Source organism: Lampetra fluviatilis, chromosome 34 (genome assembly GCF_964198595.1).
Source record: "Lampetra fluviatilis chromosome 34, kcLamFluv1.1, whole genome shotgun sequence".
NCBI lineage: Eukaryota > Metazoa > Chordata > Hyperoartia > Petromyzontiformes > Petromyzontidae > Lampetra > Lampetra fluviatilis.
Genome location: NC_136308.1, coordinates 69,330 through 84,815, shown reverse-complemented (window position 1 = coordinate 84,815; position 15,486 = coordinate 69,330).

Below are 15,486 nucleotides of genomic sequence, written 5' to 3'. Positions count from 1 at the left end.
CATCTTGTTTGTTTCTATACTCACTATTAAAACAAACCACTCAAGTTTCTTTTATTAAAGATTCCACTTCCCTTCTACGTGACTTTACCGAAAGAACCAAGAAGATGATTCCCTGCAGTCACGAAAGCTTTAAATCGAAACAAATTATATTGTTGGATGAAACGTGCTTACGTATGATGACGTAAGCACGTATGATGACGTAAGCACGTATGATGACGTAGGCACGTATGATGACGTAAGCACGTTAGGGCGAGCCCTCCCGGAAGCCATAGAGAATGCATTGCAGCGCCCCCGTTCGAAAAAAAACATCTTTGAATGTAAGTCTATGGGACCACTCTGGGCGATTCTCAGCTGGAGGGAAATCGCCCAAAAAGAGGCGGTACTCCACAGAACGTAGCATGACGCTGATTGGACTATATCCAGAGGCACAGTGACGGCTAGCGTGACTCTGTGGTTGAATGACATTGATGGTGCGTCGCCCAATCGCCCTAATGAAGAAACCGCCCCTGGTGCAAGATGAATAAACACACACTGACTTCTTGGGTGCACGATGAATAAACACACATTGACTTCTTGGGTGCACGATGAATAAACACTCGCTGACTTCTTGGGTGCATGATGAATAAACACACACTGACTTCTTGGGTGCACGATGAATAACACACACACTGACTTCTTGGGTGCACGATGAATAAACACACACTGACTTCTTGGGTGCATGATAAATAAACACACACTGACTTATTGGGTGCACGATGAATAAACACACACTGACTTCTTGGGTGCATGATGAATAAACACACACTGACTTCTTGGGTGCACGATGAATAAACACACACTGACTTCTTGGGTGCACGATGAATAAACACTGACTTCTTGGGTGCATGATGAATAAACACACTGACTTCTTGGGTGCACGATGAATAAACACACACTGACTTCTTGGGTGCACGATGAATAAACACACACTGACTTATTGGGTGCACGATGCATAAACACACACTGACTTCTTGTGTGCACGATGAATAAACACACACTGACTTCTTGGGTGCACGATGAATAAACACACACTGACGTCTTGGGTGCACGATGAATAAACACACACTGACTTCTTGGGTGCACGATGAATAAACACACACTGACTTCTTGGGTGCACGATGAATAAACACTGACTTCTTGGGTGCCCGATGAATAAACACTCACTGACTTCTTGGGTGCACGATGAATAAAGACTCACTGACTTCTTGGGTGCACGATGAATAAACACACACTGACTTCTTGGGTGCACGATGAATAAACACTGACTTCTTGGGTGCATGATGAATAAACACACACTGACTTCTTGGGTGCACGATGAATAAACACACACTGACTTATTGGGTGCACGATGAATGAACACACACTGACTTTTTGGGTGCACAATGAATAAATACTCACTGACTTCTTGGGTGCACGATGAATAAACACACACTGACTTCTTGGGTGCCCGATGAATAAACACTCACTGACTTCTTGGGTGCACGATGAATAAAGACTCACTGACTTCTTGGGTGCACGATGAATAAACACACACTGACTTCTTGGGTGCACGATGAATAAACACTCACTGACTTCTTGGGTGCACGATGAATAAACACACACTGGCTTCTTGGGGAGGTGACATTTTAGCCAGTCCCTTCTCCGGTGGCTAATTCCTCCACATTTTTAAGATCCGCCCACTGAATTTGGATGATTTTTAATGAATAAACACGCACATACTCTTTGGGTCTTTCGGTAAAGCCACGTAGATAGAAAAATAAATAAAAATCACGACGTTTTGATCGCAACACAATCGTCTTCAGGTGAAAAAATACAGCAGGCGGACTGCCTCAGTCCTCGTGTGGACTCAGCAGTCCGCCTGCTGTGTTTTTCCACCGGAAGACGATTGCTCGTGTTGCGATCGAAACGGTGTGTTTTATGTATTATTATTACTATTTTTCAATCTACGTGATTTTACCGAAAGACCTAAAGAGTATGCATTCCTGTAGTCACGAAAGCTTTAAGTCAAGATTTAAACACGCACACTTGATGGTGGGGTACACTATGGATAAACACGCACACTTTACTGGGGTACACTATGGATAAACACACTTGACGGTGGGGTACACTATGGATAAACACCCACACTTGACTGATGGTGGGGTACACTATGGATAAACACACTTGACGGTGGGGTACCCTATGGATAAACACCCACACTTGACTGATGGTGGGGTACACTATGGATAAACACACTTGACGGTGGGGTACGCTATGGATAAACACCAACACTTGATGGTGGGGTACACTATGGATAAACACACTTGATTGGGGTACACTATGGAAACGTGTCCAGCTGAATCGAAGTGGAAACTTTTTCACAGGATCCGAGACAACCGGACTACTCTCGCGACCAGGTGCATGGCTCCGTGTCTCCTCGTGTATGTGTCCACGTATCTCCGTGTCCCCACGTGTCTCCATGTCTCACCGTGTCTCTGCATGTAAGTGGATGGAGTCCACACGAGGACTGGTAAGGGAACCTTATTGTTCCAGCAGCACGACTCCCGCCACGCACTCATGGCGGGAGTCGTGTTGCTGGTACATCCCCGTCCCTTCTGGGACCTTCCAAAAGATGATTTTACATTAAAGGGGGGAAAAGGGGGATTAACTCAACACGAAGGAGCGGTGTTATTCATGTCAAGTGAACAGCACAACATCAACGCAAGAAAGTGAAGACACCGCGTGTGTCTGCGTGTGTCTCCTTGTGTCTCACCGTGTCAGGGCGTTTGTCTGCATATCTAAAGTGTCTCGGCTTGATTCTGTATTCCGCCTTTGTATGCCCTCCAATCCACGCACTCCTCATTTCCATTGTAATGCCAACCTTTGGTTCAAGTTTTACTGATCAAACACGAGAACATTTACAAAGAATCTGGACGCAAGCTTTAGCCCATTGCGGATTGTAATTTCCGTATTGCCCCTTGTGGATCGTCTATTGTTGCTTATTCCGTGTTGTGTATTGCATATTGCAGATCGCGCATTACCGATGGTGCATTAACTATTGCCGATTTCTAATTGCCTGTCGCTTATTGCCTTTGGGCAACACCCTCGTATTTATTTGGAGATGGGGCCGCACGCCACGAGAGGTGAATTACTCGGCTCATGGGTGTTGGTGAATTACTCGGCTCATGGGTGTTGGTGAATAACGCGGCTCATGGGTGTTGGTGAATAACTCGGTCCATGGGTGTTGGTGAATAACTCGGTCCATGGGTGTTGGTGAATAACTCGGTCCATGGGTGTTGTTGAATTACTCGGTCCATGGGTGTTGGTGAATTACTCGGTCCATGGGTGTTGGTGAATAACGCGGCTCATGGGTGTTGGTGAATTACTCGGTCCATGGGTGTTGGTGAATTACTCGGTCCATGGGTGTTGGTGAATAACTCGGTCCATGGGTTTCGGTGAATTACTCGGCTCATGGGTGTTGGTGAATAACTCGGCTCATGGGTGTTGGTGAATAACTCGGTCCATGGGTGTTGGTGAATTACTCGGCTCATGGGTGTTGGTGAATAACTCGGTCCATGGGTGTTGGTGAATAACTCGGCTCATGGGTGTTGGTGAATTACTCGGTCCATGGGTGTTGGTGAATTACTCGGTCCATGGGTGTTGGTGAATTACTCGGCTCATGGATGTTGGTGAATAACGCGGCTCATGGGTGTTGGTGAATAACTCGGTCCATGGGTGTTGGTGAATAACTCGGTCCATGGGTGTTGGTGAATTACTCGGTCCATGGGTGTTGGTGAATTACTCGGTCCATGGGTGTTGGTGAATTACTCGGCTCATGGGTGTTGGTGAATAACTCGGTCCATGGGTGTTGGTGAATAACTCGGCTCATGGGTGTTGGTGAATTACTCGGTCCATGGGTGTTGGTGAATAACTCGGTCCATGGGTGTTGGTGAATTACTCGGCTCATGGATGTTGGTGAATAACGCGGCTCATGGGTGTTGGTGAATAACTCGGTCCATGGGTGTTGGTGAATAACTCGGTCCATGGGTGTTGTTGAATTACTCGGTCCATGGGTGTTGGTGAATAACTCGGTCCATGGGTTTCGGTGAATTACTCGGCTCATGGGTGTTGGTGAATTACTCGGTCCATGGGTGTTGGTGAATAACTCGGCTCATGGGTGTTGGTGAATTACTCGGTCCATGGGTGTTGGTGAATAACTCGGTCCATGGGTGTTGGTGAATTACTCGGCTCATGGGTGTTGGTGAATAACTCGGCTCATGGGTGTTGGTGAATTACTCGGTCAATGGGTGTTGGTGAATAACTCGGTCCATGGGTGTTGGTGAATTACTCGGCTCATGGGTGTTGGTGAATTACTCGGCTCATGGGTGTTGGTGAATTACTCGGTCCATGGGTGTTGGTGAATAACTCGGTCCATGGGTGTTGGTGAATAACTCGGTCCATGGGTGTTGGTGAATAACTCGGTCCATGGGTGTTGGTGAATAACTCGGTCCATGGGTGTTGGTGAATAACTCGGTCCATGGGTGTTGGTGAATAACTCGGCTCATGGGTGTTGGTGAATAACTCGGTCCATGGGTGTTGGTGAATTACTCGGCTCATGGGTGTTGGTGAATAACTCGGTCCATGGGTGTTGGTGAATAACTCGGTCCATGGGTGTTGGTGAATAACTCGGCTCATGGGTGTTGGTGAATTACTCGGTCCATGGGTGTTGGTGAATTACTCGGCTCATGGGTGTTGGTGAATTACTCGGTCCATGGGTGTTGGTGAATTACTCGGTCCATGGGTGTTGGTGAATTACTCGGTCCATGGGTGTTGGTGAATTACTCGGCTCATGGGTGTTGGTGAATAACTCGGTCCATGGGTGTTGGTGAATTACTCGGCTCATGGGTGTTGGTGAATTACTCGGCTCATGGGTGTTGGTGAATTACTCGGTCCATGGGTGTTGGTGAATTACTCGGTCCATGGGTGTTGGTGAATTACTCGGCTCATGGGTGTTGGTGAATAACTCGGTCCATGGGTGTTGGTGAATTACTCGGTCCATGGGTGTTGGTGAATTACTCGGTCCATGGGTGTTGGTGAATTACTCGGTCCATGGGTGTTGGTGAATTACTCGGTCCATGGGTGTTGGTGAATTACTCGGTCCATGGGTGTTGGTGAATTACTCGGTCCATGGGTGTTGGTGAATTACTCGGTCCATGGGTGTTGGTGAATTACTCGGCTCATGGGTGTTGGTGAATTACTCGGTCCATGGGTGTTGGTGAATTACTCGGTCCATGGGTGTTGGTGAATTACTCGGTCCATGGGTGTTGGTGAATTACTCGGTCCATGGGTGTTGGTGAATTACTCGGCTCATGGGTGTTGGTGAATAACTCGGTCCATGGGTGTTGGTGAATTACTCGGTCCATGGGTGTTGGTGAATTACTCGGCTCATGGGTGTTGGTGAATTACTCGGTCCATGGGTGTTGGTGAATTACTCGGCTCATGGGTGTTGGTGAATTACTCGGTCCATGGGTGTTGGTGAATTACTCGGCTCATGGGTGTTGGTGAATTACTCGGTCCATGGGTGTTGGTGAATTACTCGGTCCATGGGTGTTGGTGAATAACTCGGTCCATGGGTGTTGGTGAATTACTCGGTCCATGGGTGTTGGTGAATTACTCGGCTCATGGGTGTTGGTGAATTACTCGGTCCATGGGTGTTGGTGAATTACTCGGTCCATGGGTGTTGGTGAATTACTCGGTCCATGGGTGTTGGTGAATTACTCGGTCCATGGGTGTTGGTGAATTACTCGGTCCATGGGTGTTGGTGAATTACTCGGCTCATGGGTGTTGGTGAATTACTCGGTCCATGGGTGTTGGTGAATTACTCGGTCCATGGGTGTTGGTGAATTACTCGGTCCATGGGTGTTGGTGAATTACTCGGCTCATGGGTGTTGGTGAATTACTCGGTCCATGGGTGTTGGTGAATAACTCGGTCCATGGGTGTTGGTGAATTACTCGGTCCATGGGTGTTGGTGAATTACTCGGCTCATGGGTGTTGGTGAATTACTCGGTCCATGGGTGTTGGTGAATTACTCGGCTCATGGGTGTTGGTGAATTACTCGGTCCATGGGTGTTGGTGAATTACTCGGCTCATGGGTGTTGGTGAATTACTCGGTCCATGGGTGTTGGTGAATTACTCGGTCCATGGGTGTTGGTGAATTACTCGGTCCATGGGTGTTGGTGAATAACTCGGTCCATGGGTGTTGGTGAATTACTCGGTCCATGGGTGTTGGTGAATTACTCGGCTCATGGGTGTTGGTGAATTACTCGGTCCATGGGTGTTGGTGAATTACTCGGTCCATGGGTGTTGGTGAATTACTCGGTCCATGGGTGTTGGTGAATTACTCGGTCCATGGGTGTTGGTGAATTACTCGGCTCATGGGTGTTGGTGAATAACTCGGCTCATGGGTGTTGGTGAATTACTCGGTCCATGGGTGTTGGTGTTGGGATCGCGGGCAGGAGGTGCGTGTGTCGTGGTGAGAGCCCCGCGATCCGAGTTCAATTCCCGCTCACGGTCAATGCGGTACAAATGGTGATTATTTTAACTGGTCCTGGGGCTCCCCTAGGTCGACCCAGCCTCAAAAGACGAGCACCTGGTGCGCTGTGTAAACAACTTAACATCGCCACTCGGGAGACGGCGCTCGGCGGCTGTGCGTGCTTCTGGTCGCCCACTCCGCCGCGTGCCGGGCCCCCCCCCCAACCCCCTTCAGAGGTGCTCACGGACAGCTGCACTTGCCCCAACAATGTCACGGCTACGTCATGGGGCCTCCTTTTCCGGTGTCAAAATGTAAGAATAGGAGAATAGGTTTCCCACTTTTTGCTGGCAACAAAACAGCTGTTAAGATGTTAAAAGACCAAACTTAAACCTTTTGCAAGGAATCAAAACATGCTCTGACAGTATATACTGCACACACACACTGCACACACACACACTGCACACACACACTGCACACCTGCACACACACACACTGCACACACTGCACACCTGCACACACACACTGCACACACATACTGCACACACACACTGCACACACTGCACATACACACTGCACACGCATACTGCACACACACACTGCACGAACATACTGCACACACACATACTGCACACACACACACTGCACACACATACTGCACACACACATACTGCACACACACCGCACACACACACTGCACACACATACTGCACACACACACTGCACACACATACTGCACACACACTGCACACACACTGCACACACACGCTGCACACACACAGACACTGCACACTGCACACACACACTGCACACACACACTGCACACACACACAATGCACACACACACTGCACACACATACTGCACACACATACTGCACACACACATACTGCACACACACACCGCACACACACACTGCACACACACACTGCACACACATACTGCACACACACACTGCACACACACTGCACACACACACTGCACACACACACTGCACACACACGCTGCACACACACGCTGCACACACACACTGCACACACACACTGCACACACACACTGCACACACACACTGCACACACACACACTGCACACACACACTGCACACACACACTGCACACACACACTGCACACACACACAATGCACACACACACTGCACACACACACTGCACACACACACAATGCACACACACACTGCACACACATACTGCACACACACACTGCACACACACTGCACACACACTGCACACACACACTGCACATACACGCTGCACACACACAGACACTGCACACACACACTGCACGCACACACTGCACACACACACTGCACACACACACTGCACACACACACTGCACACACACACTGCACACACACACTGCACACACACACTGCACACACACACTGCACACACACACTGCACACACACACTGCACACACACACAATGCACACACACACTGCACACACATACTGCACACACACACTGCACACACACACTGCACACACACACTGCACACACACACTGCACACACACACAATGCACACACACACTGCACACACACACTGCACACACATACTGCACACACACACACTGTAATGTGAAGGCTACACGGGATGTCTTTGTGGGGAAGGGGGAAGTGGAACTTTGCCCCACAAGCGCCTGGGCTGGGCTCCTGACCAGGGCGCCTCTCAGCGCGCAGTGTGTGGGTTGTTCTCTCCCTCCCTCTGCTGGGCATGGGCTCGTGTGTGTGGGTTGTTCTCTCCCTCCCTCTGCTGGGCATGGGCTCGTGTGTGTGGGTTGTTCTCTCCCTCCCTCTGCTGGGCATGGGCTCGTGTGTGTGGGTTGTTCTCTCTCTCCCTCTGCTGGGCATGGGCTCGTGTGTGTGGGTTGTTCTCTCCCTCCCTCTGCTGGGCATGGGCTCGTGTGTGTGGGTTGTTCTCTCCCTCCCTCTGCTGGGCATGGGCTCGTGTGTGTGGGTTGTTCTCTCCCTCCCTCTGCTGGGCATGGGCTCGTGTGTGTGGGTTGTTCTCTCTCTCCCTCTGCTGGGCATGGGCTCGTGTGTGTGGGTTGTTCTCTCCCTCCCTCTGCTGGGCATGGGCTCGTGTGTGTGGGTTGTTCTCTCTCTCTGCTGGGCATGGGCTCGTGTGTGTGGGTTGTTCTCTCCCTCCCTCTGCTGGGCATGGCTTCTGCGGTTTCTTCCCAGGGCTAAAAAGAACACACACAGTGTAACTCGTATTGGCCAAGTATCCCAATGCTGAAAATGTACCTCCAAATTACCTGCATATCGCTACATTTGGATTGCAGAGCAGCATTTCCTTTCCTGAAACATCTCTAAACTCCTTGATAGTTACGTTTTATGGTTGGTAATTATCGCCAAATGATGACGGACCCGTCCTGTCCAATCGGTCAAGGTGTAAAACACACCGCACCACTCTCCTCTGGAGCGGCGATGATGATGAATGATGCAGTGAGGAGAAGGGCCAGCCTGAGATGGGAGCATCTCGCCAGCCTCCTGCGGTCCAGGCTTCACTCCGCCCCGTGGGGAGCAGCCGCCTCTCTGGGGATCGAGGGTTGCCCCCTCGCACGCGTGGGTTTCCTGTACGAGCACTGCGGTTTCCGCCCACGTACAATACACACTTATCATTGATTTGCTGAAATAATTCATGACAAAAACCCAAAGCGGGGACCCTCCTCACAATGAGTAATCAGACTCCGTGTGACCTTTAAGTAAGCATCAATGTTATTACCGTAATCTTGATTCGTATTACTGTACTGTACCAATATTATCTTCACACCCACTCACATAGCCCCGCCCATTCCTTTTCCCATCTGGATACAGCCACATTACCAAATGTGATTTGTACATTAGATTCTTAATGTATCGATAGTAAAATTTTAATGTCCACTTTTATTGAGGGACTGTACGTTGTCTTGGTGTGGTCTGGGACTGTGTTTGCTGCTGTTTTAACTGCCTTCGCCAAGCTTGGGAATTGACGATGCAATTGTAACGTCAATACTTTGTTTAGTCAAGGGGCGCCACGGTGGTGTGACGTTATCTTCCTCAGCCAGGTATGGAGGAGAATCGGAGGTTCGATCCCAACCGGAACGCCTGTGTATTTGAAGTTTGTATGTTCTTCTCGTGGTCGCGTGGATTTTTCTCCAGGTCCTTCAGTTTTCCCTCCGCATTTGGCATCATGCGTCTAGATTATTTAGAGTATTTTTATGCTATAAATCTCCACGTAATACGGCAACTTTGTTGAGCTATCATTTGTGGCCAGGCCGCTTCTGATAAAAAAACAAGCTAATCGCTCAGTCAGTGGGCTTTACCTGGTCACATGAAAATATATATATATATATTTTTTAAGTGATTTGTTTACCTTTCCTATACTTTGCACTCCTATCGTTGTAATGTTCTGACCCGCCAGTACTGGAGAACTGTAAAACGAGCTTCACAGCTCATCGGATTCCTCCTGCAGTCTAAATACAGATCCCGATTCCTTACTAGCCCCGCCCCTCATTTCCACCCCCCTACATTACTAGCCCCACCCCTCACGTTCACCCCCCACTTTACTAGCCCCACCCCTCATGTCCACTCCCCCACTTACTAGCCCCGCCCCTCATGTCCACCCCCACTTTACGAGCCCCGCCCCTCACGTCCACTTCCACCTCACTTTACTAGCCCCGCCCCTCACGTCCACCCCCCCCACTTTACTAGCCCCGCCCCTCACGTCCACCCCCCCCACTTTACTAGCCCCGCCCCTCACGTCCACCCTCCACTTTACTAGCCCCGCCCCTCATTCCCCTCCCGCACTCACTTCACTAGCCCCGCCCCTCACGCCCACCCTGCCCCCTCTAGATATGGCCCCGCCCCTCAGATGCGAGTCGCTTAGGAAGTGAAGATCATGGTGAGTGTAGCGGTCTCCGCTACTAACAGCTCTTACAGTCACAACTGTTGCCCATGCTCTAATTAGTGTATTTGTGTAGCAATGTGCATGTGCACCTTGTGTGTATGTGTACGAGTGTATGTATAAGTGCATATGTAAGTATATATATGTGTGTGTGTATATATAAGTAGACTATGTGTGGAAGCGTATGTGTGTGCATCTAGCCTGGCACAAGCGTAGTGGTGATGTCACCGCGACTTAGTAAACACATGTGGTTGTTGTGTCTGTGTGTACACAATGTAAACACATGTGGTTGTTGTGTCTGTGTGTACACAATGTAAACACGTGTGGTTGTTGTGTCTGTGTGTACACAATGTAAACACATGTGGTTGTTGTGTCTGTGTGTACACAATGTAAACACATGTGGTTGTTGTGTCTGTGTGTACACAATGTAAACACGTGTGGGGAAGTCAATAACGGTTGTTTTACGGGTAGACTCGTCCCCGCCCTGGGAATGCGGAATTTCCACCACGGCTCAGGGCTGTGGGAGATTAGTTTGGACGTCTCGATGCGCGTCCGAGCAGGAACTCCGTTTGAAGATGTGAAGTGTTCGTGTCTCGCGGGTCGCGCGTCGCGCTACGAACCCCTAGGTCGACTCGGCCGCAAATAAGTACCTGGTGCGGTGTGTAAACATCGCCACTCGGGAGACAAAGGCGGCCGGGCGTGGGGTGCTGGCCACCCACCCCTTCGTGTGCCGTGTCGGCTTTCATAGGTGCTTGTTAACAGCACTTGTCCCAACAGCCTGTGAAGGCTACACGTGGACCTTGGTGTGGAGACACCAAGGTCCACGTGCATGTCAGGAGGTGTCCGCTGAGTGACGCGTGTGGACGGGCGGCAGCGCCCAACGAGCTCTCTCCGCCGAAGCCCTCTCCCCGTGGCGAGCAGCAGCAGACCTCGATATTGAACTCATGACTGCTGCCATCACGCGCATGACGGCAGCGGTCACCTCGCCGCTGCCTGTTGCTGCGCAGTGCTGCTGCTGATGGTGGTGGCGGTGGTGGTGCTGCTGGTGATGGTGGTGGTGATGGTGGTGGCGGTGGTGGTGATCGTGGTGGTGGTGGTGATGGTGGTGGTCAGGGTTTGTTCCTCTTAAACACACCGTGCTCAGTGGCAGAGCGAGCAGCTTGCAATCGGAAGGTTGCGGGAGTTAGAACCGTGGTTGAGTACCACTTTGTGGGGAAGTAAAACGCGGTTGTCCTATGGATAGACGCGCCCCCCGCCAGAGGAATGTGGAACTTCCACCACTGGGGCTGCTGCAGGGTTGTAAACAGAGGAGCACCGATGCTTCATTGCTCGTTGAGCAGTACAGTACGTTGCCATTTATGTATAGACATATAAAGACGAGGAAGTTACCTGCGTTTGATGCCTGGCCACGGCTAACATCAGTGGCGAGTGATATCTGAACGGTTTCCCTTCACCATGAGCTCACAATGACCAGCATCAGGAAGAATTGTCAAACATGGTGCGGGGAGGCCTTCAGGCAGCAGTGGATTAATCAAAGGCTGTAGATTAAGTATAAATCTCGACAGAATGTTATAACAATCGGAATTGACGAGGCTGGTTCAACGGGAATCGATAACCGTTTTGAGAATCGATAACTGTTTCCTAAAGTCAGGAATCCGTTTACAGTGTGATTTGAGTAGAAAGAGGTGGACGTACCCACATCTTACCCCCCAGCACATGCGCCCTGCCGATCGACTGCACCAACGGACACTGCCTGGGGCACACGAGCGGTGGCGGGTTGAGGAAGCGGCCCCAGTGGGTCACAACCGCCGCGCCGAGATGCGGTGGTCCCGGCGACCTCTGGATTGCGAGTCAATTTCTTCTGCCCACTACCTCTACCACCACCGCGGTGGCAGCTGCTCTTATTTCTCAGTTCAAAGCCGAGTGCGTTGTCGCTATCGACATTGTAGATGTGTGGCGATAGCCGGGGTTTTTCGAGGTGTTTTCCATGCGGTTATCGGTAACGTAAAAAGGAACTCTTCTAACAGTCCGGGTCCTTATTGCAAGCGATAGAATTTAACAGCAGGAAACGAGAGGGGAACTTAACATTTCATGCTTGCAAAATGCGGCTCAGGATAGAGAAGAGCAGTGTTCGAGTACGGTGCCAGTGAGTTCGCTCAACACTGGCGGCGGCGATTGGAGGGAGACACGACTAGAACACTCGGCAGATACACCGAGGGCGATTGTTGAAGGGAGACACGAGGATCAATCTCATGATATGGGCGACAGAGGGGTGGCGCAGAGGGTGACACGTGCGCCACACAGCCACAAGCCCCAGGGCTCAACTCCCGACTCGGGCGCCCGTCTCTGTGGAGTTTGTAATTTCTCCCCCAGTTCTGCGTGGTTCTCCTCCGGGTTCTATCATTTCCTCCCATAACTCTCGACACTCCCTTTCAGGAGGGTCCTGTCAAGTTTCCGCAGGGTGATGTTGATATTGTTCTGTGTGATCCCAATTGAGTAAATTGCAGGCAATTGTTCAGCATTACGATGTTTGGCCAATACCAGTTACATTGTGCGTGTTGTTTTTAGCTATGGGAGGAAACCCATGCAGAACAAGGTGAGGACATGCAAACTCCACACAGGGAGGTGCCCGAGTTGGAAATCGAACCCAGGTGATTGTGGCTGTGAGGTGCGAGTGTCACCACCGCGCTGCCGCCCGACGACGGAGCAAATGAAACTGAAACGTTCGTAAAGAGGCAGAGAGAAGTTGCGTTCTTGGAACAACGCCGAGAAGGTGGAACAACACCGAGAAGGTGGAACAACTCCGAGAAGGTGGAACGACGCCGAGAAGGTGGAACGACTCGGCAGCAGTCGGAGACAGACGCCCTGGCGAGTACCGGGAGAGACAACAGGACAGTACTTACTCAGTGTACGTACACAAAAAGACAAAAATCCCCCGTCTAGCCTACACAAACTGTTGGGGAAAGTACGGTTAGCGAGCAACTATGAAGGCCAGCCGCCTTTGTATCCCTGCGCCGATGATTTACTCCGCAGCAGGTAGTACAGCACTCGTTTCAGGCTCAGTGGATCTTACGGAGACACACACCCCCTGGCGCCCTCGTGTGTGGGGGTCGGGAGAGGAAGGGCAAGTTTCCTGTAGAACAGGGAAACGGCAGAAACCGCGGTGAGAAGAGCGAGGGCTACAGCTATGGGAGCCGGGGGAGGGGTAGGGCTATTGATAAGTTTAAGACTCGCGATAGAAGTGGGGAGTCGTGATAGGAGTCGGGATAGTGATCGGGGTATGGGTAGTGATTGGGGTAGTGATAACGTATGACAAGTGATAGGGGTAATGAACATTTGCACCGTACATAACCAATTGTGCTAATCGGAGGTTTGGAGAGTGAGTGATCGGGGTAGTGATCGGGGAAGGGCTCCTGATAGGGGTAGACTGTAGAGCTACTGAAACAGGTGGAGTATTGATCGGGGTGCAAATAGTGATCGGGGTGCAAATAGTGATTGGAGTGGGGGTAGTGATAGGGTTGGAGGTAGTGATAGTGGAATGTCTCAGAATGGAGTCGTGATAGGGGTAGAGTGCACTTTAAAATACCATTCTCCTTCGCATAACCTATGTAGCTTGCTTATCCACATATTTACATTTGCCGTACTTACACTCTGATGGTCAGTCGCCTGCCGACTTTGCGCTGAAGACCCCCACGCCACTCTCCCGTCATGCCAGCTGGTGTGCACCTGCCCTCTATCCAGCGAGGGTGAACGCCACCACCTATCTCTACCCCCCACATCTTTGAAGGTTTTGTGAGCTCCTCACACAATGCAGCCTGGTTAAACCCAGGATGGATCGTAGGCAGGCCAGCCTAAATGTTTCTAACCGGCGAAGATGTTCCATTAGGGGGGTCCAAGTTTCGCAAGCGTAGAGAAGGGAGGGAATGACCGTGGCCGAGAAGACCTGAAGCTTCGTACGGAGTAATAGACCAGGTAGCTTCCACACAGCGTTACGCAGCCAATGAAAAGATACTGCAGCTCGACTGATTCTGAGTGAGAACTCTGCTGTTAAACCGGAGCCGGTCATTAGCACACTGCCCAGGGAAACTCTCCACTGTCTCCACAACTGCCCCATCACCAATTGGGAGTTGTGGGGGTGGAGTGTCCGATGGTACAAAATAGCCAGGCAGGTGCTTAGCTTTGGTTGGGCTGATGGTAAGGCCCCACCTGTTGGTGGCAAGCTCCAGGTTCAGCAGCAGCACCTCGAACTCCTCCTCCGAGTGAGCAGCCATTAGCAGATCATCGGCATACATAACGTGGTTGAGCAATAGGGAGCCATCCCTTGACCGCACTCGGGCATCGATCAGCCTCCCATTGTATCTGTAGCAGATGGGAATTCTTCCGGTACAGTCATTGAAGGCTCGACGAACTACGTGGTCCAATGTGGGAGCCAGAGGACATCCCTGTTGCACCCCAAGGTGTAAAGGGAATGGCTCTGACTCACGGCCACGTAGTTAAGACGCGGGGCCGCTCACCATCATGAAGGTCCTTAAGGATGGTGATGAGTGGGTTCGGGGCTCGGAAAGCACGAAGAGCAACCCCGAGGCCAGGCCTACTGATGATATCATAGGCCTTGAGCAGGTCAATAAAGCACACGCATGGACTAAGATGCACACATGGACCTACAGACACGCAAAGAAATGGAGTTACACTGGCTAACATGGAGGCATGCACACACAGCGACTAAAACTCACGCACATGGACTGAGACACACACATATGGACTGACACACACAAACACATCGACTTACAGACACACACACATATGGACTCACACACACATAGACATGCACTTGAGATACGCACACATGGAGTTACACACACATATCGACGTACACACATACAGCGACACACACACATACATAGAGTGACACACACATTGCCGTACACACACATACACATGTGGACTGTCACACAGACATCCACTTGAGATATACACACATGGAGTTGCACGCACATATATGGACATACACACATACAGCGACTCACACACACA